The sequence below is a fragment of the Leptonychotes weddellii genome, chromosome 2 (genome assembly GCF_054177405.1).
Source record: "Leptonychotes weddellii isolate Sample4059 chromosome 2, ASM5417740v2, whole genome shotgun sequence".
In the NCBI taxonomy this organism is placed as follows: domain Eukaryota; kingdom Metazoa; phylum Chordata; class Mammalia; order Carnivora; family Phocidae; genus Leptonychotes; species Leptonychotes weddellii.
In genome coordinates, this window is record NC_138370.1 from 67,661,435 (window position 1) to 67,684,476 (window position 23,042).

At 40.4% G+C, this 23,042-nt stretch overlaps 2 long non-coding RNA genes across 2 annotated transcripts in view; one reads left to right on the plus strand and one right to left on the minus strand.

The window, feature by feature from the left end:
• The window catches only part of LOC145720100 (uncharacterized), a 205,491-nt gene that overhangs the window by 80,890 nt on the left and 101,559 nt on the right, over positions 1-23,042 (minus strand). The gene's annotated exons all lie outside the window — the stretch shown is intronic.
• The window catches only part of LOC145720097 (uncharacterized), a 43,440-nt gene continuing 34,349 nt past the window's right edge, over positions 13,952-23,042 (plus strand). Inside the window, exons 1-2 of the long non-coding RNA XR_014142824.1 lie at positions 13,952-15,302; positions 19,797-19,965. This is a non-coding gene — a long non-coding RNA (uncharacterized LOC145720097). The remainder of the gene's footprint in view (positions 15,303-19,796; positions 19,966-23,042) is intronic.

Genomic DNA, 23,042 nt, shown 5'->3' on the forward strand with positions numbered 1-23,042 from the left:
AGAGAGCACACAAGCAGGGGGAGTGGCAGGCAGAGGGAGAAACAGATTTCGTGCCGAAGAAGGAGACTGTTGTGCGGTTCGACCCCAGGGATCATGACCTGAGCTGAAGGCAGACGCCCAACCGACTGAGCCACCCAGGCGTCCCAGAGCTGAGTTGGATCTTTTTTTTTTTTTTTCTTAAAACAAATATATTTATTGTATAGTTTATAAATCGAGCTGAGTTGGATCTTAAAGAATACTGAATTCATCCTCGTTATTTCAAAGATGAGGGAACTGAAGTCCAGGGAGGCCATGTGAATTAAGAAGTTGGTAAAGGTGAGAGCTAAGGCCAGCATTTAAGGCTCCTGTCTCTTGAAGTACATGGCTGCGCGTGGTGGGTGGAGGTCAGGAGGAGAGAGCTCTGAGCTAAAGACAGCACAGTGATGTGATTTTCCTATTCACTATTGTTAAAGAATAATATTTCCAAGTGGCAAAATCATGCCTCTGATACAAATATAAAATGAACATACATCATGGATTTTATTTAATTTACTGATTATTAAGGAAACCAGTAAGATGTTACTGGTTGAAAAACTCCGATGTACCATACATTTATATATATAGGCAGCTAAAGAATGCAGAAATGATTTGACAAGTAAATATGACATGGCGTCAATTTTAACCCATTAATTACTGAGGGAGTGTGATGAGAACTTATAACTGGTTGAAAAGTGAATTTAAAGTACCACACAATTATATAGGAAAGTGGGAATGCATTCTATCTGACACAACTCATTTGCATTTGTATGGAGAAGAATCATTTGTATTGTTTTCAGCTTTCTACAAAGTAGAGAGTTGTAAAATAGCTCAAAAACAACAAAAGGCAGAGATAGTCGGGAAAGGTATGTTAAAGAGGACAGTCAGTCATCTTTTTTTCCTTTCCAAAGTCTTGCACAATTTTTCCCAACCGGAGTACCTCACTGGAGCTGAAGGAGATGATCCCTCCCCTCTTTTGCCTTGCAACATTGTTAGCAGTGCTGAAATCAGGCTGAGAAAATGGGAGGAATCAGGGAATACAACCAAGGTCCTGCTGTAGGCACCTCTGGCCAGAGCGCTCCTCCTGTCGCTACCTCTGCTGGACCCCTGCCACCAGCATTGCTGGACACCCCAGGCAGCCACCTGACCCTGTCCTTTTGGATTACACTCTCAAGGTTCAAAGTCTAGGGCAGAGACATCGAGTTGACCCAGGTCCCATGCTCTCACTCCAACTGTTATGGGCTAGGGAGAAGGACTGTGTGGTCATTTGGTTTTACTGTGGCAAGCCAAGACTCACACAATGGGGATTTCCCTCTGAGGAGGAAGGATATGTGATATGTTGGGTAGTAAAAAAAAAGACAAATATTTACTGAAAATACTATACTAGGGATACACAAAACAACTGGAAAGGCTTGAAGCTTTTTCTGGAGAAACAGCCTAATGAAGAGGATAGAGTAAGGGTTTTAGATCCAAATAGATATACATAGGTCTATGCTAGGCTCCATCATTTACTAGCTAAATTGTGGGAAAATTACAAACCACTCTGAGCCCCAGTTATTTCATTTATACGACCATTACTGTCTATCTCACTCAAGACTCTGGAGTAGGATCTGGCTCATCGTTATTGTTATGACCTTACCTTCCACTACTCTTTTCTGGCTAAAAATTCAGCCCCAGCCCCACTGGTTTTCTTGTTGTTCTTCAAGGATACAGACATCCATCTTCCTTAGGCCATTTGCACTTACTGAGTCCCACGCCTGAAAAATGTCCCCCATATCATTTGTTCCCTCGCTTCCTTCATTCAGCTCTATTCGCAAGTGTTATTTTGGCTTTGGTGATGTCTTCTCTGACAACCCTACCAACAATGATAACCCTTTCCACCTCGTACTACCTCTCCCTCCTCCCTGCTTTATTTTTCTCCACCACTTTTGTTACTTGCCTATCTCCCTTCTCTAAACTGTAAGATCCATGAGAGCAGGAAATCAAGTATGTTTTTACAGAGTATATCCCTAGCACCCTGAACAATGTCTGGCACATTAGAAGTGCTTGATAATATCTGTTGGATGAATAAATAATTGCAAACTGTCTGGAATACAGTAGGCACCAAATAAATGCTGGTTATTGCTATTTTTATCAGACTCTTCTTTCTCTTCCCATTTTCTGGCCAATCGCCACCAGCCTGACTTACTTTCCCAGAGAACTTCTGATCTAGTAATAAAATTTTACCAGTCTGGGAACTTAATCTCCATATTTTTCAGATGATCAACATAAGACAACAAGAATATTACAGTGTTCATTTTAGCAGTGACTTTTGGGAGTTCATGTTCATTCTACTCCTTTGTTCTTTAATGTATATGAACTATGGTGGTGGTACCAAATGGTTTATATTGACAGCTGGGCATAAGCTCATAAAGTTTCCTTGAAAGTGTGTTTTGAGGTACATGAGAGACACAACATAAGAACATTAGGAAAGGTCACTGTATTAGGATTCTCCAGAAAAACAGAACTATAGGATATTCACTTATTCATTGAGTAGTTTATTTATTATAGGGAATTAACTCACGTGATTATAGAGACTGACAAGTCCAAGATCTATAGGGTAAATTGATAAGCTGGAGACCCAGGAAAGTTTGAGTCTGTAGGCCAGAGAACCAGGAGATTCACTGGTGTGGTTCTAATCTGAAGACTAGCAGGTTGGAGACATGGGAAGGCTGATATTTCAGTTTGGGTACAATGGTAGGAAAAAAAAATTGATATCCCAGTTTGAAGACTGTCAGGCAGGAATTCTCTTGCTTGGGCAAGGGTCAGCATTTTTGTTCTATTCAGGCCTTCAACTGATTAGATGAGGCCCACCCACTACTAGGGAGGGCAATCTCTTTCATTAAAGTCTGATTTAAATGTTAATATCCCCTAAAACACCCTCACTAAAACACCCAGAATAATGTTTAACCAAATAGCGAGGCACCCTGTGGCCCAGTCAAGTTGACATATAAAATTAACCATAGTCACTCTATCTTTTGTGTCCATCGTTAATTCTTTAGTGTCATGGTATAGCTGTTATAAAGAAACAGCTTGAGTAAAAACAGATGTAGGTCAGCAACCTTGTATAGGTAAACCCCATTTAGTGTATGTTTGAGGCTTTTAATGTTGAAATTACAGAGAGGGACCATGAACAAAATTAAAGTAAGATTGCAAGAAGTTCCTGGGAACCTGCATTCTAGCTATTAACTAGAGAGCCCACCTTTCACAATTTATTTAACTTTCGGGGATTTGCTTTCCTCTTCTGAAAATGAGGAGGTTGGACTAGATGATTTTTAAAAACCACATCCAGCTCCAGAATCTTGGGTTCTTGATGAATAAACTGCAAGGGAAACCCTGTGTGCTGTCTGGCAGTGTTACACATAGGGATACATCTTTGGAGTTATGTACGCAGTGTCGTCTACGTTTGCAACCAAATGACAAAAATAATTTGGCCTGGCCTTTATTTGTTCTTCATCAGCTGAAAGTAAACAAAGTTTATTCTGGGAAACATCAGATCTTCGTGAATTTCCTCATTCCAAGTCTCTTCTTGCCCAGGGTACCCTGCCTCCACAAGTATTCCAAAATTACTTCCCATCTCACCTGATTACACTTTGATGAGAACTTATTTATGATCAATATTACCCCAGCCAGACTTTGGGAACTGAATCTTGTTATTTCTATTTTGGAAGTGAAAGATTTAGCCCTGGTTAAAAGAAATGCCAGCATTAGCAAACTGCTGAGAAAATGTGGGGCTCTGCAGTTCCCAGAAATTACATTTTATTTGACTCAGTGGGTTATTAAGACTTGAATACCAATTTTGCTTTGCAGGGTGAGAAAGAAGAAGGTCAGAAGGACTAGGGCACCTCTTTCCCTCTACTTTCCCCAGCCCCGCAGTGAAGACGGGGGTGAGGAGCCAGCTCACGCCAGATTGCTAGTGTGGGAGTGCCAGGGAGCCACCAGGGGGCCCCAGGAAATAGGACACAGGCCTGGGGCATGAGAACCTCTCTCTACCTTATTTATTTATTTATTTATTTATTTGAATGAGAGAGAATGAACAGGGGGAGGGGCAGAGGGAGAGGGAGAAGCAGACTCCCCACTGCGCAGGGAGCCTGATGTGGGACTCAATCCCAGGACCCCGGGATCATGACCTGAGCTGAAGGCAGATGCTTAATGACTGAGCCACACAGGTGGCCCTCCCTGCCTCTTTTAACCAACTTTGTCCTCCTCTGCCTCTCCCCAAGGTCCTCAGACAGGTTTTGACACAATCCTATTCCTTTAGTTTGAGTTTCAGATGGTAACTTTTCTTACACGTTTTTTTTTTTTAAAGAATAAGTGTCTTTCTTAAAGAATAAGTGTCTTTTTTAAAGATCTGTGAATCTTCTATAGTTTTAAACTGTTGCTCCATAGTTGGATCATTGGAACATATTCCTTTTATCAGGGAAGAGATTTTTTGCCCCCTATATAGAAAGTCACTGTTGCTAAATCTACTAGAAGGGAGCCGACTTACTAAAAGGAGTCAGAGTTCAAAAACAAAGTATTGAATTTATTGAAAAGTTCAAAAATTGGCTGAAAAGTTTGCACAGCAAATTGACATTGGTTATCTTTGGTATTTTAATTTTTATCTGCATTTCTCTTTTCCCCTTCCAAAATAAGCAGATGTTGTTTTTGTAAACAGGAAAAAAGACTATTAAAAATTTACAAAACAAACCATTTTATTTTAAGTGAACGCATATCACAATAAAACATTTGGGGGAACAAATCAAGAACAAGTTTGCATTTGAGAAGATATTGCACATCCATTTTCATGAAGCTGCTGCCCAAGAATTATGAGAAATTTTGACCCCTCAATAGAGCTTATCTTACCTCAGTGTTGAATAAGATATTTTCTTATCATATTTAGATTATTAATTTTATTACTTTTTTTGTTTTACATAAGTTCTTAGAAAGTGAATATTATATTAAGTGGGCCTTAGTTTGCAAATTATTTTCCTCACTAGAAAAGACCCAATTTCCTTAAATAATAAGGTAATTACCAGGAAAAATCAGAATATTATTCTCTGCATTACTGTGACATAATCTTCCTTACTTTGGCTCATTTATTACAGAATTGCCTAGGTGCCCAGGATTTCCGATGATTGCAGAAGTTATGCCAAATTTCTGCGTTAATAATAACAACAGTGACATGATTATAACAACAGTAACGTGTGCTAAGTGTTTTATAATTTACAGAACACTTGTATACAGATTCTCAAATGATCCACAATATCTTATATCCAGATAAGGAAACTGATGATTCTGAATGGTCAAGAAGCCAGCCCAGTGTCAGCAATGCAAAATGTACTAAAAAAAGATTGTGCACTTTAAAATTAGACAGACTTGGATTCAAAACCAAGGACAGTCATGTGCTAACTGGCAACAGCCCATTTATCCACTCCAACCCATTTTCTTTCTCTTTCCTTAGGGCGTCTTGAGATAATGACTGTAAAGTGCCTACAGTAGAGTGCCAGGCAAATAGTAGGTTCTCAGTAAATGCTCATTCTCTTCTCTCCACTTTTTACAAACTGCATACTGGGTTCAGGACATCGTTTGGGAAATGATAACTACAACCATGCCCCAGGAATGGCAGCCTCTGAGGCACAGAGCCTTAGCCAAGGTGTTGGGGGTGGGATAAGGAATAATCTTTATTCAGAGAGCCATGAGCAGGAACTATAAGAGGAGGGGTTTCTGCAGGTGCGTTTCTTCATCCAGGCCCTTGTGAGCACTGAGAAAAGGAGAACTTTTGAAATCAGAGAGGAGTTTTGAATCTGGGGAGCTGAGTATGTGGATGGGATAAAATTGCATTTTTATTTTCATGCACTTCCAACTGACAGTTAGCCTTTTCTTCAATTATGAATATAAGCAACACATCACAGTAGTGTTAGCTGTACCTCTGACGTTATCACCAATAGAAATCACTGATATTTTCACATATTATGATCATTGAAAGGTCTCTCAAAATATCATCTACATTTATCACTCCTTTGAAATTATGATAGTTGTTTGACCTGCCACTAGATCTTATTATTTAATGTGTTACTACAAAAGACATATATTGCCCTATTACAAATTTGCTTTTAAAAAATATTCTGATAACGGGCGCCTGGGTGGCTCAGTTGGTTAAGCGACTGCCTTCGGCTCAGGTCACGATCCTGGAGTCCCGGGATCAAGTCCCGCATCGGGCTCCCTGCTCGGCGGGGAGTCTGCTTCTCCCTCTGACCCTCCCCCCTCTCATGCTCTCTCTCTCAAATAAATAAATAAAATCTTTAAAAAAAAAATAAAAAAATAAAATAAATAAAATGTTAATTATTTTGGGCGCCTGGGTGGCTCAGTTGGTTAAGGAACTGCCTTCGGCTCAGGTCATGATCCTGGAGTCCCGGGATCGAGTCCCGCGTCGGGCTCCCTGCTCAGCGAGGAGCCTGCTTCTCCCTCTGACCCACCCCCCTCTCATGTACTCTCTCTCATTCTCACTCTCTCAAATAAATAAATAAATCTTTAAAAAAAATATTCTGTTAACTATTTTTTGGGGGGAGGAGTGGGGTGATAATTATATTTTAATGTAATTGGTATTCATAGAATTCTATGTATTTTATTTCATTATTTATTATTTATTTTTTTGGAAGGCAGAATTGATCCCTAAACTGTAATTCCAAGTGATGTTTATTGTCATATGTATGATGGGTATATGTGGGTGCATACATATACACAGACGTGTCTATTGTAGCTTTTCTATTTTTCCTAGGAATGTATTCTATGCTTTTGTTTTTTTTATTTTTTTAAAGATTGCATTCATTTATTTATTTGAGAGAGAGAGAGAACGAGCGGGGTGAAGGGCAAAGGGAGAAGCAGATTCTCCACTGAGCAGGGAGCCCGGCGCGGGGCTCGATCCCAGGACTCCGGGATCATGACCTGAGCGGAAGGCAGATGCTTAACTGACAGAGCCACCCAGGCACCCTACTCTATGCTTTTAAAAATGCATTTAAGAATATTATTCACTAGACTTCCAGAGGGGTCTTTGATTCAAAAAGATGAAGAGCCCCTGCTCTGGCTTGAATGTTTGTGTGACCCTCAAATTCATAGGGGGAAACCCTAACCCCCAATGTGATGGTATTTGGAGGTGGGGGCCTTTGGGAGGTAATTAGGTTTAGATGAGGCCATGAGGGTGGAGCCACCATGATAAATTGGTGTCTTTTCAAGAAGAGGAGGACAGCCTTCTTTCTCCCTTTCTCTGCCAGGTGGGGATACGGCAAAAAGATGACCATCTGCAAGCCAGGAAGCAACTCACACCAGACACTGAGTCTGTGGGCACCTTGATCTTGGACTTCCCAGCCTCCAGAGTTGTGAGAAATAGATGTCTGTTGTTTTAGCCACCCAGGCTGTGGTATTTTGTTATAGTAGCCCAAGCTGACCAAGCCCCTCTATGAGAAGAGCCTTGCACTGAGAACTAGTCAAAGAGGTAGAATTGGTGGCAGGTATTCAACTGAGCAAAATACTCTTTATTCAGGTCTTTCAAGAAATTGTAATACTGCTTAGCAATATTTTTATATCAGAATGGTTTCCACCTACACTTCGCCCTATATCAGACTCAGCTAGTTCTAAGATATTAGAATTAATAGGTTAGGGATGCCTGGATGGCTCAGTTGGTTAAGCGTTTGCCTTCAGCTCAGGTCATGATCTCGGGGTCCTGTGATCGAGTTCAGTGTCAGGCTCCCTGCTCAGCGGGGAATCTGCTTCTCCCTCTGCCTGCCGCTCCCCCTGCTTGTGCTCTCTCTCTCTCTGACAAAAAAAAAATAAAATCTTTAATTAAAAAAAAGTATTAATAGGTTAAATTACTAAACTATTTAAGACAAAAATTAAAGTGCTTTCTTGGGAGCATGACTCTAGAAAAACTTAACTGACCCATTGACTCACACGCCTTGGCTTGCTGACAGATAATTCCCCCCTTTGGTAAAGACTCTAAAGATACATCAGATGGCTTAGTGTCTCACTTTTTTTTTTTAATTTAAATTAAATTAGCCAACAGATAGTATGTCATTAGTTTCAGATGTAGTGTTCAATAATTTATCAGTTGCATAGAACACCCAGTGCCTATCACATCATGTGCCCTCCTTAATGCCCATCACCCAGTTACCCCACCCGTCCTGTCTCATTTTTTTTAATGTTCTGTGTGTTTGTGGGTAGGGATGGCTCTTTCTTTAAATGTCATTTTGTTTATTTTTTCTCCACATATAAACAGTCCTCTTTGGAGAGATCAAAAGATATAAATTATTATTGATTTATTTATATTGAATGCTTTTATTTGGCCTTGTATGCATGCTTAGTGCTCACAGAAGGTATTAGATTAATGAGTCTGGAGCCTAAAGTCTTCTGTTTATCTACTTATTTGGGAAACAGAAGATCTCAAAGTCATTCAGTGTAAACTTGCTTGCACTTTGTAGCTAATTGCCTCAAACTTGACCCAGAAACTCTAGAGCTTCCTCCATGAGTCCATCATGGGCCATAAAATACTAGCTACCATCCTAAATCCTTGTATAAGGAGGTCATTTCTTCCTTTTCCCTTCATCCTTTTTTTCTTTTCTTTTTAAGATTTTATTTATTTATTTGAGAGAGAGAGAGAACAAGCAGGGGGAGCAGCAGAGGGAGAGGGAGAAGCAGGCACCCCACTGAGCAGGGAGCCTGATGCGGGGCTTGATCCCAGGACCCTGGGATCATGATCTGAGCTGAAGGCAGATGCTCAACCGCTCAACCGATTGAGCCACCCAGGCGCCCCCTCCGCCCCCATCCTTTTACCCTCTCCCCTGGTATTACCAGGAGGTCACAGACTGGTATTTTGTGACTTTTCCTCTCGCTTTTCTAATCAAATACATAAGGTGGCCATAACTGTCCCTTCTCTAGCCCTTTCTAAATTTACCTTGTTCTTCTCTTTACCTCTTCTCTTAGCCCTTATGTACTTATTTTGCTGTTAGTGGCACTTATCAATTGCTTCCTGAAGTAAACAGAGAAGTGGATAAGTGGATTTCCAGTCATGTTCTGTGAAGCTCCTTTTCTCATAATCTGATCCAGGAGGGGGAGACCCTGGTCCTGCCGGCTCCACTTCCATCAGAGCAGCTGTTATCCATTATATTTCTCTGAACACTCCTAGTAAAATTTCATTTGAACGAAGGGTTTTATGGGTAAAGGAGTTTAGAAGGCACTAAACTAGAGAATGTTCTTGGCATGGTTTACCACTGTACTTTGGCTCTGGCACATGCAAGGAGAAGACTTTGATTGTCCAGTTATCCAGTGATGCAAACCATGAGAAGTGTAATAATAGCTACTTCTGTGGGCCCCTGAAGCCACAAATCCAAGTGTCCAAAAGGACAGAGCTAGGTGGTTAGTTGTCTTTGGAGACTATACTAGGTTGAATAGTGTCCCCCCAAAAATCCATGTCCACCAGGAATCTCAGAGTGTTACCTTATTTGGAAATAATGTTTTTGCAGACGTAATCAAGATAAAAGGAAACCATACTGGATTAGATTAGGCTGTAATCCAATAGCTGTTGTTCTTTTTTTTTTTCTTTTTATTTTTTTAAAGATTTTTATTTATTTATTCATGAGAGAGAGAGAGAGAGGCAGAGGGAGAAGCAGGCTCCCAAGGAGCAGAGAGCCCGATGCGGGACTCGATCCCAGGACCCTGGGATCATGACCTGAGCTGAAGGCAGACGCTTAACCATCTGAGCCACCCAGGCGCCCCCAATAGCTGTTGTTCTTATAAGCAGAGGGAAATTTGGACATAGATACATAGACATACAAAGGGAAGACACCATGTGAAGACAGAGGCAGAAAATGGACTGACGTATCTACAACCAAATGAATGCTGAGTACTGTCTGCAACCAGCAGAAGCTAGGAGAGAGGCATGGGATGGTTCCTCCTTCAGAGGCTCCAGAAGGAAACAACCTTACCAACATCTTGATTATGGACTTGTAGCATCTAGATAATTGTTTGTAGTTTTAAGATACCCAGTTTGTGGTATTTTGTTATAGCAGCCATAGGAAACAAATACAGAGCCTTTAACAATTTCTTCCTAGTCCCTTGGTCCTCTCCATGATACCCTTCCACTCCCTCCAAGCAGTCCCTACCCTACCCTCCACAGTGATCTCTTCTAGGTTGTTCAAGCATTGGGCTGACTCTGCCAGTTTCCTCTCCAAGGGGTCTTGCATTTGAGGTCTCATTTCCATTGAGTGAAGGTCATTTCCAGCATCCCCAAGCTGTTGGACAGGCCCATTGTTTAGTCACGAAGGCTTTCTGGTGCCTTTCTGAAAGTGCCTGCCAGAAGTGGACGCCTACCTCTACTCCTTTATTGGCTGGTTCTGGTAGTGAAAAGCCCTGAATAAGGAGCCAGGGGATTGAGTTTGAAAAATCTTGTGCTTTTAAGACATTTATATTCCATAGAAGAAAGTATTAAGAGCAAGAAGAACTAACACCCTTGGGAACAACCCTCAAGTCATGAAGGAGTGGGAGATGGCAGATATTCCAGCTTCCTTTCTTTGGGAGAAGAGTTCTGAGCATATTAACATGATTCCTCTCAGAATCCATAATGAGATTGAGCCCTAATTGCTCACCAGTTAAAAATTTACCCTTATTTGACTTTTCCCCGTTTCCTTTCTCTCTCCCATTCCTTTACTCTGCTTCCTGAGATCATTTCCCAAAGAAACTTGCACTCAAGTCTGCATCTAAGACAGGGAGTACGAAGGTGTTTCTAGAACCTAGACAGTCTGTGATTATGTATTGGCACTAAATCACTTAACAACCAGATAACAACGAAACCTTATCACTGGTGATAGTAACATTACAATAATTAAGAGTCGCTGAGAAAATCTTTGCTAGGCCAATGGGAAGCCCAGGACAAAGATTGCCCAGTAGAGGAGTCTCATGATGGACAGGAAGGGACAGGCTTCTAGAATGTTACTGTAGTAGAGATTGAATGCCTGACAATGGGGGTATCAAATAACTATGTTATTAAAACTGCCTATCATGAACTTTGTCATGAGTTGGAGCCCCCAAATCATAATGTTGGAAAGAAAGTTGCAATATTGTATGATAATATAGTACATCTGGGAGCTAATTAGAGGGCATACATTTATATGTATTTAGAAGGGAGCCCTGCCCTCCATGTTACCTACTTCTCTTGTACCCATACCTTTCCTTCATCTCACCCCATAGCTTCTTGAGGAGTTCCCTGTGACCAGCCAAAACAGGAGAAAACCATCAGCCTGGTTCATGGATGGGTTGGCTCAATGTGCTGGTGATATCTGAAAATGGACGGCTGCCACACCATCATCCCTCCTTGGAGTATACCCTATAAGGCAGTAATGAGATGAAATCCTCCCAGTGGGTGGAGCTTTCAGCAGTACACTTCTGTTATTTTTGTATGACAGAAATGGTTTGAGCATTGGCAACTGTCTTGGCTTGTTGGTCAGGGGCCTGAACAGAGCAAGATTGGAGGATTGAAGTCTCCATTTTTAACTGGTAGGCAATGAGGCAGTTAGTAAAGATCTGGGGAAAGAGTGAGGCAGATGGAACTATGAGTGTGGGCACAAAAATCTTTATGCTCACAACAGTATATGCTAGGAAGTATCCATGGCAGAGGAGTCACTTGGCAATAGAATGGACAAATGTATTTGGTGGATGTTAGCCAGCCTCTGTCAATGCTTATGCAATGGGCCCAAGAATGGAGTAGCCATATGTTTCAATGATCTATTGCAATGTAACAAATCATACCAAAACTTAGGGGCTTAAAACAACAATGATTCTTTTGTTTTGTTTTTAAATTTCTCATGATTCTGTGGATTGCATAGGTAGTTCTGCATTACTTGATTCTTTTTTTTTTTTCATTACTTGATTATGATTGAGTATGGCTATTGGCTAGGGAGATTTGGAGCTCCTCCATAAAGCCCTCTACTTATTAGCTTGGGTTTCCTCATAGCATGATGGTCTCAGAGTAGTCAGACACTTTACATGGTAGCTGGTTTCTAAGAGGTAACATTCCAAGAGTATGAAAACAGAAGCTACTGGCTTCTTGCTGCTAGTAAGCCATCCCAAAACTTAGTAACTCAAAACAAAAATGATTTATTATTCTTATCCTTCTCTGGGTCAGGAATTTGGGGCAGGCTGGGATGGGATCTTCTGTTCTACATGGGGTTAGCCACTCGTTTAGCTGCACTCAACTAGGGGCTGGTCTGGTTTTGTAGGTCCAAGAAGCCTTTACTCAAATATTTGGCACCTAAGTGCTTCAGTGCTTCAGTGCTTCTCTGTATGGCCTCTATTTTAGTTCAGACTCAGGCTCATCATTCATCTAGCCCAAGCTTTTGTACAGCAGAATATGGGTTTAAATTCCCTGCCCACAGTGCCTCTGCTATTATGAGTGTCTTATCACCTACTATACTTGACTTCCTGACATGGATCCTCCGGGTAACATTGCCTTGGACCAAGTGACCCATTTTGGGGGCAAAGGATATGTGGCCATGGGCTCATGACCACAAGATCCATGAGTACTATAATATACCATATCACTTGGAAACAATAGCTTGGTAAGATGTTGGAATGGCCTATTAAAGGCTCAGATACAATGAGAAATTCCCCATGACGAGTCAGAGCTGTCTTCATAGGCATGGGACCCATACAGTGGCATAAAGCCCCTTGCTTAGAAGTGGCCTCAACTTGATTTAATGCTCTATCATTGTCCTGAAATTCTTAATAATTTTTAAACAAGGGACCCTGCATCTTCATTTTGCACCAAGGCCTGCAAATTATATGCTGGAACCTAATTGCTAGTACTATTTTTCCACGCCCTAAATTGGGGCTTTGGGAGCAGTTGCTTTACCCTTAGGCCCAAGTTAATAACTGTTTTTAGCCAACAATAGGCTTGCATGAGGCTCCTAGAGAGATTACTCATGCCTGAGAAAAAAGTAGCACAGAATTTAAAGTAACTCTAGACTTCTAAAGCAAAACAAAATGAAGAAGAAGAGGAAGGGAAAGGGAGGAAAGATGAAGGTGAAGGTTTTTCAGGGGTAAAATACACTAAAAAGTCCTTCATAATTTGATATTTGGAAGAGTTCTTGGCTAATCACCCATATTGGCTGCCTGGAAACACAACTCTCTCCGCTTATCTACTATCAGTTTTCAAGGGAGAGACCACTGGGGAAATGGGGCCTATACAATTAGAGAGAAAACCTGTCTCAGCTCCTTCTGTTAACTTATATCATCCATCATTGATGGATATGAATAGATAACAGCTCATCAGACACAGGAGGAAAGCAAAACATGTGAAATGGAAGATCAAAGTTGAAATGATAATTGATTCTGGAGAAAACATAATTCAGGGAACAGAAGAGAATTTTAAAAATTCTAAATACTATCCCCAGAGATATTTAAGAAAATATTGCATCCATCAAACAAAACCAGCCTGCCATAAAACGAGAAAGCAGAGTTGAAGAAAGAATACACAGAAATTAAAAACAGAATGGCAAAATTTAAAAAGGTGTATGGACTAGATGAATTACAAAATTGATGGGGAAAAAGATTGAGTTGATATTCTAAAAGATAAAATGTGTTCATCAGAATTGAGAGCTGAAAAGAAAAAGAAAGAGAGATGGTGTCTTGCTTCCTTAAATAAAATTTAAAAAATAATAATTAACCCATTTCTGTGAATTTTAAGACTCACAGAATTCCAAGCAAGAGGGGCGCCTGGGTGGCTCAGTCGTTAAGCGTCTGCCTTCGGCTCAGGTCATGATCCCAGGGTCCTGGGATCGAGCCCCACATCGGGCTCCCTGCTCCACGGGAAGCCTGCTTCTCCCTCTCCCACTCCTCCTGCTTGTGTTCCCTCTCTTGCTGTGTCTCTCTCTGTCAAATAAATAAATAAAATCTTTAACAACAACAACAAAAAGGAAAATTATTTCTATCCATAACTTGTTTGATTAAAAACACAGGACATCTTAATATTATGAAAGCATATTTCTGTTCAGTGGTCAAAATAGTAAAAGGAAGACAATTAGAAGGTAAGAAGCTTTATGCATGGTCCAGATAGAGACAAGCAAGTTCCTGTCTTCTTCTGGTTTATAGGGCACGTCTAGATAGTTCTTCTTGGTCCCATCTTGGTTGGAAATGAGATTTTCCCATTGTGTTACTGTCATCCCACAAAGTACTAAAGTCTGCAGAGATCGATGAGCATTACTGCACACTGGATACTTATGATGATTAGTGGTGAATGCAATTCTTGGATGAAAACGTGAGTGATAGCTTGGGTTGAATCACATTCGGCTCCGTTCTTTTATTGAGGTGAAAGGGCCTCCCCCACCCTCTTTTTGAGTATTGTCCTGTTCTTCCTCACCTTTCTGATTGGCCCCTTTCCTTTTTTTCACCCCCCTCCCCATCCTAATCTCATCTAGTTTCTGGGAGTAAAAACACTCACCACAAACACACATCTGGATCTTTATGATTGGAAGTCAGCTTCAGTTTTCACTTTTCAGTTTTCACTTGAGGATTACAATTTTTACAATGGCTTCCAAAGTGGGTAACTCATTTCTGTCATAACAGGATGTAGAATGAGAATTTTCTTATTGGCTCAGAATTTTGGTTAAACTCTCAAAGCAGGGAAAAATGGTTAAGAATCTCCACATTCTAAAGAGGGGTATTAGAGATAGTCATTTGCTGAGGATTTGCCTAGAGATAGTGAGATGTGTGCCGTAATCATTACCCCAGCAGCCTACATAAGAGAAGGCTCCCATGGCAGAGTACAGATGTCTGTGATGACCCATGGGAATTTCCTCTCCCATCATCAAGACTAGAACCTCTTTGACTGATGCTCTCAACTATGAGATCAGCTCCGTGGGATTGGAGCAGTTCGGTGAGAGAGATCTTGGGAGAGCTTGCTTGTGCTTTCTGGAGTTTGAGGTTATGGATGAGGTTATGCTCATTTCTTACAGTGAGAATGTTGAAGACCCAAAGACACTGGCTGATGCTTCCTATAGCAGCAGAGAACAGCAGTGGTTGCAAGCCACACTTACATCATTCAGAGGACAAAAGTACCTGAGTTACTGTGGGCCATGCGGACACTGTGGAGGTAGCCAGGCTCCAATCATCTTGAAGGAGCTGCCTGCCAGAGTGGGGAGGCATCAGAAGAAAGAGGCTGACAGCGTATAATGCCAAAGGAAAGAGTTGGAGAGGGGTGGTGACAAGATGTCTGCTGAAAGGTGAATTAAATCAGCAAATGATGCAGTTTGGGGATCTTTGTAGTTTTGTGTATGGTTTTTGATTATTAATTCTCCCTTTGAGCACCTGCCACAACAGAGGGTATGGGCAGCTAATATTGCCCAAGGAACAACCACCATTATGGTCTAGGCAAGAATTCCTTTGCTCCTTTCTCCTCTAATACTTCCTTTCCCTTCCACTGCCCCTGGACGATCCATCAGCAGGAAGAGAGGAAAAGTGAGAGAGCAAGATCATTCTGCCTTTCTCCACTGCTGCCCTGAGCTGGGCCAGGCCTGAACTGGAGCACGAGGGAAAGCTTTAAAATGGATGAGAGGTGAAAATTTTGGTTTGAACTGGAGTAACGTTTCAACATCTGAAAACAAAGCTTTTCTAGTAAAAGTGGCTGGAAAGCCATGAGATCTGTTTGGAATATTGGTTAAACTATAAAGAGGGCAAATCTGATGTAACATTCTTTAGAATGTATGTTTTATTATTATTCAAATATGGCAAGGCAAACAGATCAGGAGATGATTGCCATTGAAAAGATAGTTTGTTATACTTACAGATCCCAAGAAGAGGGGCTCTGCGGTACCATGGTGTGGCGGGGGGGTGGGGGTGGGCACAGGGAGAAGCATAGGGTCCATCAGGAGGCAGAGGGAAGGGGAAAAATGTGGGCAGAACCTTTATTGTGATGTCTGTGGGAAGGAAAGGGGGAAGAATGATAAGGAGGTTTAGAATTGGCTAGTTTTGGCTAGTTTTAATAATTTCTTTTTTTTCAGTTTTATTGAGATATAATTGACATATAACATTGTGTAAGTTTAAGGTGTAAAATGTGATGATTTGATACACTTACATATTTTGAAATGATTACCACAATAGGGCTAAATAATACTTCCCAAACCTCATGTAATTACATTTCTTTTTTGTGGGAAGAGCCTTTAAGATCTACTCTCTCAGCAAATTTCAAGTATATAATACAGTATTGTTAACTATAGTCACCATGCTGTACACTAGATCCCCAGAACTTATTCATCTTACAACTGCACGTTTGTACCCTTTGACTGACATCACCCCATTTCCCCCCAACCTTCAGCCCTTGGTAACCATCATTCTGCTCTCTGTTTCTTTAAGTTTGATGTGTTTAGATTGTACATGTGAGTGAGATCGTATAGTACTTATCTTCCTCTGTCTGAGATATTTCAGTTCGCACAATGTCTTCAAGGTTCATCATTGTCACAAATGGCAGGATTTTCTTCTTCCTCAGGGCTGGATAATAAGCCATTGTGTATATACACTGCAACTTCTTAATCCACTCATCTGTTGATAGACACTTAGGTTGTTTCCATTTTTTGGCTATTGTGAATATGGAAGTGTAGATATCTCCGCAAGATCTTGATTTCTTGCGGAAGTGGGATTGCTGGATCATGTGGTATTTCTATTTTTACTATTTTGAGGAACCTGCATACTAGTTTTCATAGTGACTGTACCAATTTACATTCCCACCAACAGTGCACAAGGGTTCTCTTTTCTCCACATCCTTAATCTCTTGCCTGTCTTATAATAGTCATTCTAACAGCTGTGAGGTAGTATCTCATTGTGGATATCTTGTTTCTCTAATGATTAGTGATGTTAAGCATCTTTTCATGTACCTGTTGGCCATTTGTATGCCTTCTTTGGAAAAATGTCTATTCGGGTCCTCCCCATTTTTAATAGGACTATTTAGTTTTTGGCTATTGAGTTGTAGGGATTCCTTATATATTTTGGATATTAATCCCTTAACAGATATATGGCTTGGAAATAAGTTTTCCAATTCCATAGGTTGCCTTTTCATTTTGTTGATCATTTCTTTTTTTTTTTTTTAAGATTTTATTTATTTGCAAGAGAGAGAATGAGAGACAGAGAGTATGAGAGGGAGGAGGGTCAGAGGGAGAAGCAGACTCCCTGCTGAGCAGGGAGCCTGACGCGGGACTCGATCCCGGGACTCCAGGATCATGACCTGAGCCGAAGGTAGTCGCTTAACCAACTGAGCCACCCAGGCGCCCTTGTTGATCATTTCTTTTGTTGTAAGAAGCTTTGTAGTTTGGTCTAGTCCCACTTGTTTGTTTTTGCTTTTTGTTGCTTGTGCTTTTGGAGTCATATACAAAAAGTTATTGCCAAGGCCAGTGTCAAGGACATTTTTCCCAATTTTTTCTTTAGAAGTTTTATGGTTTCAGGTGTTGTCTTTAAGTCTTTAATACATTTCAAGTTAATTTTTGTGAGTGATGCAAGATTGGGGTTCAATTTCATTTTTTTGCATGTGAGTAACCAGTTTTCCCAACACCCTTTATTGAAGGGAGTATCCTTTTGCCATTGAGTACACTTGGCTCCCTTGTCAAATAATAGTTGACCATATATGTGAGGATTTATTTCTGGGTTCTCTATTCTGTTCAATTGGTCTATATGTTCATTTTTATACCAGTACCATCTGTTTTAATTACTATAGCTTTGTGATATACTTTGAAATGAGAAAGTGTGCTGCCTCCAGCTTTGTTTCTCTTTTTAGGATTGTTTTGGCTATTTGGGGTCTTTTGTGGTTCCATATAAATTTAAAAATATTTGTTCTATTTCTGTGAAAAATACCATTGAAATTTTGATAGGGATCATATTGAATCTAGAGATGGCTTTGGGGAGTATGGACATTTTAACAGTCTTAATTCTGTTAATCCATTAACGTAAGATATTTTTCCATTTATTTGTGTCTTCATTAATTTCTCCCGTCAAAGTCTTATAGTTTTCAGTGTACAGATTTTTCATTTCCTCGGTTAAATTTATTCCCAAGTTTTTTGTTTTGTTTTGGTTTTTTGGTGCTATTGTGAATGGGACTGTTTTCTTTATTTCTTTTTCAGATATTTCATTGTAAGTATATAGAAACACAACTGATTTCTATATGTTGATTTTGTATCCTGCAACCTTACTGAATTTGTTTATTAGCTGTAACTTTTTTTTTTTTTGCGGAGACTTTAGGATTTTCTATATATAAGATCATATCATATACAGAGACAATTTTGCTTCTTCCTTCCTGGTTTGGATGCCTATTATTTCTTTTTCTTGCCTAATTGCTCTGGCTAGGACTTCCAGTACTATGTTGATTAAGAGTGGTGAGAGTGGGCACACTTGTCTTGTTCCTGATCTTACAGGAAAAGCTTGCAACCTTTCACTGTTGGGTAAAACAGTAGTTGCAGGCTTGCCATATATGGCCTTTATTATGTTGAGGCACTTTTTCCCTATACCCAATTTGTTGAGAGTTTTTATCATAAATCATTGTTGAATTTTGGCAAATGCCTTTTCTGCATCTATTGAGATGATCATGAGTTTTCTCTCTCATTCTATTAATGTCGTGTATCACATTTATTGATTTGATATTTGAACCATTCTTGCATCCCAGGGATAAATCCCACTTGATCATGCTGTATGATCTTTTTAATATGCTGTTGAATTTGGTTTGCTAATATTTTGTTGAGAATTTTTGCACCTATATTCATCAGGCATATTGGCCTATAGTTTTCTTTTCTTGTACTGTCCTTATCTGGCTTTGGTATCAGGGTATTCCTGGTCTCATAAATGAGTTTGGGAATGTTTCCTGCTTTTTGATTTTTGGGGAAGAGTTTGAGAAGGACTGGTGTAAATTCTTTAAATGTTTGGTAGAATTTCACCAGTGAAACCATCTGGTCTTGAGTTTTTCTTTGTTGGGAGGTTTTTGATTATTTGTGCAACGTCCTTACTTGGTATTGGTCTGTTCAGATTTTCCATCTCTTCATGATTCAGTCTTGGTAGGTTGTATGTTTCTAAGAAGTTATCAATTTTTGGTTGATTATCCAATATGTTCATATATAACTGTTTATAGTAGTCTGTGATGATCCCCCATATCTCTGTGGTATCAGTTGTAATGTTTTCTCTTCCATTTCTAATTTTATCTGAGTCTGCCAAAGCTTACTCTCATTACTGTTGTGAGCATACATAGGGAGCTGACCACAGGTAGGGTGTGTGTGTGTGTGTGTGTGTGCATGCACATGTGTGTGTATGTGCACATGTGTGTGTGAGGTACATGGAGTGCTGGGGGTGCCGGTTGGGAAGATCTGAGGGCCAGGAGTTTCCAGGGGCTTGTGGGTGGGCTTCTTGATAGAGTCTGTGACATGGTTATTAGGATCTGCTTCTCTTTAATGCCCTCAAGAATCCCATCTACCTCTTTCCCAGTCACTCTCTGCCCCCCAGTCATGCAGTTCATAATTCAACTCAGTTGGTTTGAGAGAGAAATGGGCCTCGTTGGCAGCATCCTGCATTATCTGGGGAAGCCGGATGTTTACTCACACATGTTCACCTCACTACCCCACCCCTTGCAGAAAAATCATTCTCTTGGCCCTAAGCTGTCTTGCCTTGGGGGAGGGATAGTGCTGATAAAGTCAAACTATTCCTCTTATGCTGTCCAATGTATCCAAACTTGGATTTTTTTTCTCTAGTGCTCCAATCTAGAACATGTCTGCTAGAAACTTGGACTTCCACAAAGATCTCTCATTTGTGGGTGATTGTTTAAGAGTGTGTTCTCCAGCTGCTCGCAGGCCACAGCCAAGAGAGGCCGAGACGAGAGCAGTTTCATGGTCCACTTCAGGGTCCACAGTTGGAACCAAGGTCTGTATACCTGTTACTCATAGCATAGGGGTGGGTGTGGGATGTGGCAAGAGTATTTCTGGATCCCTAGGCATATGGTGCTGAGTCCCACAGCTTCCACAAAGGCAATTTTGGGAACCAAAGACACTGTATGGGTGCCAAATTGTTGAGGTGGGGAGGTACTCATGGGGATGTCTTATTTGGTCATTTTGCTGGTATCACTCCTAGTTTGAATAATTTGGGGTATCTCTGGGGCATGGGAGCTGTGCCTAGTTGTTTGGCTCGGGTGATTAGGGCGGGAGGACAGTGGCTTTAAGTGTGACAGTTGGATAAAGGAGATGGTTGGGGTATGTGCTATGGATTGGTTGGTTTGCTTATGAAAGGTGTGCTTGCAGGCTAGTTGTTGGCTATTTTAGGAATTAGCTAACCCTAAGAAGGGCAGTCCAAACATGTTTGAAGGCAACAGAAGAATAAAAAAAACCTATTCTCTTATTTTGCCCAATTAGATTTATCCTATTTAGTACATTGATGAATTCATATGGTGTCATTTGGGTAGTGGGCCTGCATTGAGGAGGGAAGATAGACCTTAATTTTTCCTTTTACACTTTTATAATTATTATGATGTTCATGTATTCCTTTTATAAATCAGCAAGTATCACATCCAGAGGAAAGAAAATCCTAAAAATGAAGTATAAGAAAGAAAAGTAAGAGTTGTAAAGTGCATATTTTTGGGTTTCACAATGCAAAAGACTGCAAAAATTGCTGCTGCATGTATTTGATGAAAATTTTGCATTTACTCTTTCACTACTACTTAGTTTAGCCTTGATCAGAGTCTCTGCAGGGTGGGAAATAGATTGTTTTCTTCCTCCTTTATATTGTCAGTTATTTCTCACATAAGCAGGTTTTCAATGATCTGAGTACCACTGGAAGTAGATCTGTCATAACTACATTGATAATTAAGGTTATCATCTTAACCAGGACACATTTGAATGTGAAAGTGAGTGCTATTAATAATTACATTGGGACCACAAGCATAAACTGGAACAGTCTTGGTCAAACTGGGAAATATGTTCACCCCCAGCAAAACTCTTCTTCATTAGATCCCCCTTGCTTGAGGGATGCATGTCAAATTCTTCAGAAAGGCACCCAGCCCTATATGATTTGGACCCAGGCTGCCTCTCACAGAACCCCATACTCCATTGTACACTTGGGCAGCATGGAACTGCATGTAGAGCCACCCACTCCTGCGAGCTACACTCAACCCTATGCTAGCTTCTAGGACTTTGTCCATGCTGCCCTCCAGCCAGAATAAGCTCTCTCTCCCACAGATGATACTTATCCCCACTTTAAGATTTTAAAATTTTCCTTCATGAAGTCTTGCATGCCCTCCTGTGTAGCCCTGTGCTATCATGTGCTTATTTTTATTGTCATCTACCATATTGTTTATATTTACCTATTTAGTTCTTGATCCCTTCACTGGAGTATGAGTTCTTCCAGGGAGTGAGAGCTGCCTTTGTCTGCTTCTGACACACTATCAGACACTTAGATATTTGGGGACTGAATGAACGAAATGGGCAAATAATACACTTCTGATCCACCTTCTTAAAAGCCCAGAGTCTTTGGATGGTAGAATGACTATTCTTAACAAGAAATTCAGTGTATCTGCCTGGAACATCCTTTTTAGTTTTTCTTTTGGTCTTAATGATATCATTAATGTAAAACATCGTAGTCAGGTTAAATAATTATTTTGAGATGATGGGTTTTGGAAGCATTGTGGTTTGAGACTTAGTTTTGAAGATCAGTTCTTTCTCATATATCTGTGTTCTTTACTGGTTTCATTTTTTTCTGAAACCCCTTCAGCAGGGTAACTCAGGCCTGCAGTTTTGAGTTTTAGTTATTTATTTAATTTTTTCCCTTGACATCTAGCAGTTGGAGTTGCAATCTGCTATTGAGAAGTTGAGTTAGCTATGTATAGATATGTGGACACTTCCTGGATTCAGAAGCAGGCTTACTGATTCTAGAATTGCTTATGGAAGATGCGAAGACAGGAAGGGAATTATAAGAATGATAGAAATAAGTTCTATCAGTTTATAGTAGAGGAATATTGCCAGATTGCCCAGTTTTTAATTTTATTACTCAAAGGGAATTTAGAATTCTTCTGATTTGATAGAGTACATAGCCTCTAGAGAGGGAAACAACCTAAATATCTGTCAGAAGGTGCTAGCTAATAAATTACAGAAAATCCATACAGAGGACTAGAATGTAGCCATTAAAATTAATAAGCTAGACCTATAAGTGCTGACATGGAAATAGGTACAAAATACATTAAATGGAAAAATATAGGATAATTTGTAAGGTATGCCACTATTTTTTGTTAAAAATAAATAAGTATGACAAGCTAGAAACATTCAACTGTTTGAATTATTTTTTTAAAGGATTTTATTTATTTGAGAGAGAGAATGCAGAGTGAGAGAAAGAGAACATAAGCAGGGGTGGTGGTGATGGGGGCTGGGGTAGGGGTAGGGCCAGAGGGAGAGGAAGAAGCAGGCTCCCTGTTGAGCAGGGAGCCCCCATGTGGGGCTCGATTCCAGGATCATGACCTGAGCTGATGGCAGATGCTTAACCAACTGAGCCACTAGGCACCCCTGAATTATTTTTTTTCTTTTCATTTTTAAGTAACTATGGAATCTCATGCAATTGTAAGAAATAAGAGAGAGAGAGAGAGACCCCCATATGCCCTTCACCCAGTTTTTCCCAAGGGTAACATTTTGTATAACTATAGTACAATATTGCAACCATGAACTTGACCTCAATATAATTCATTGACCTTATTCAGATCAAACTATTTTTTTAAAGATTTTATTTATTTATTTGACAGAGAGAGAGCGAGCACAAGCAGGGGAGTGGCAGGTAGAGGGAAAGGGAGAAGCAGGCTCCCCACTGAGCAGGGAGCCCAAAGTGGGGCTTGATCTCAGGACCCTGGGATCATGACCTGAGCCGAAGGCAGACACTTAACCAACTGAGTCACCCAGGCACCCCAGATCAGACTATTTTAAATTAATTTTTATTTTTATGAAAATTATACAAATAATGTTAAA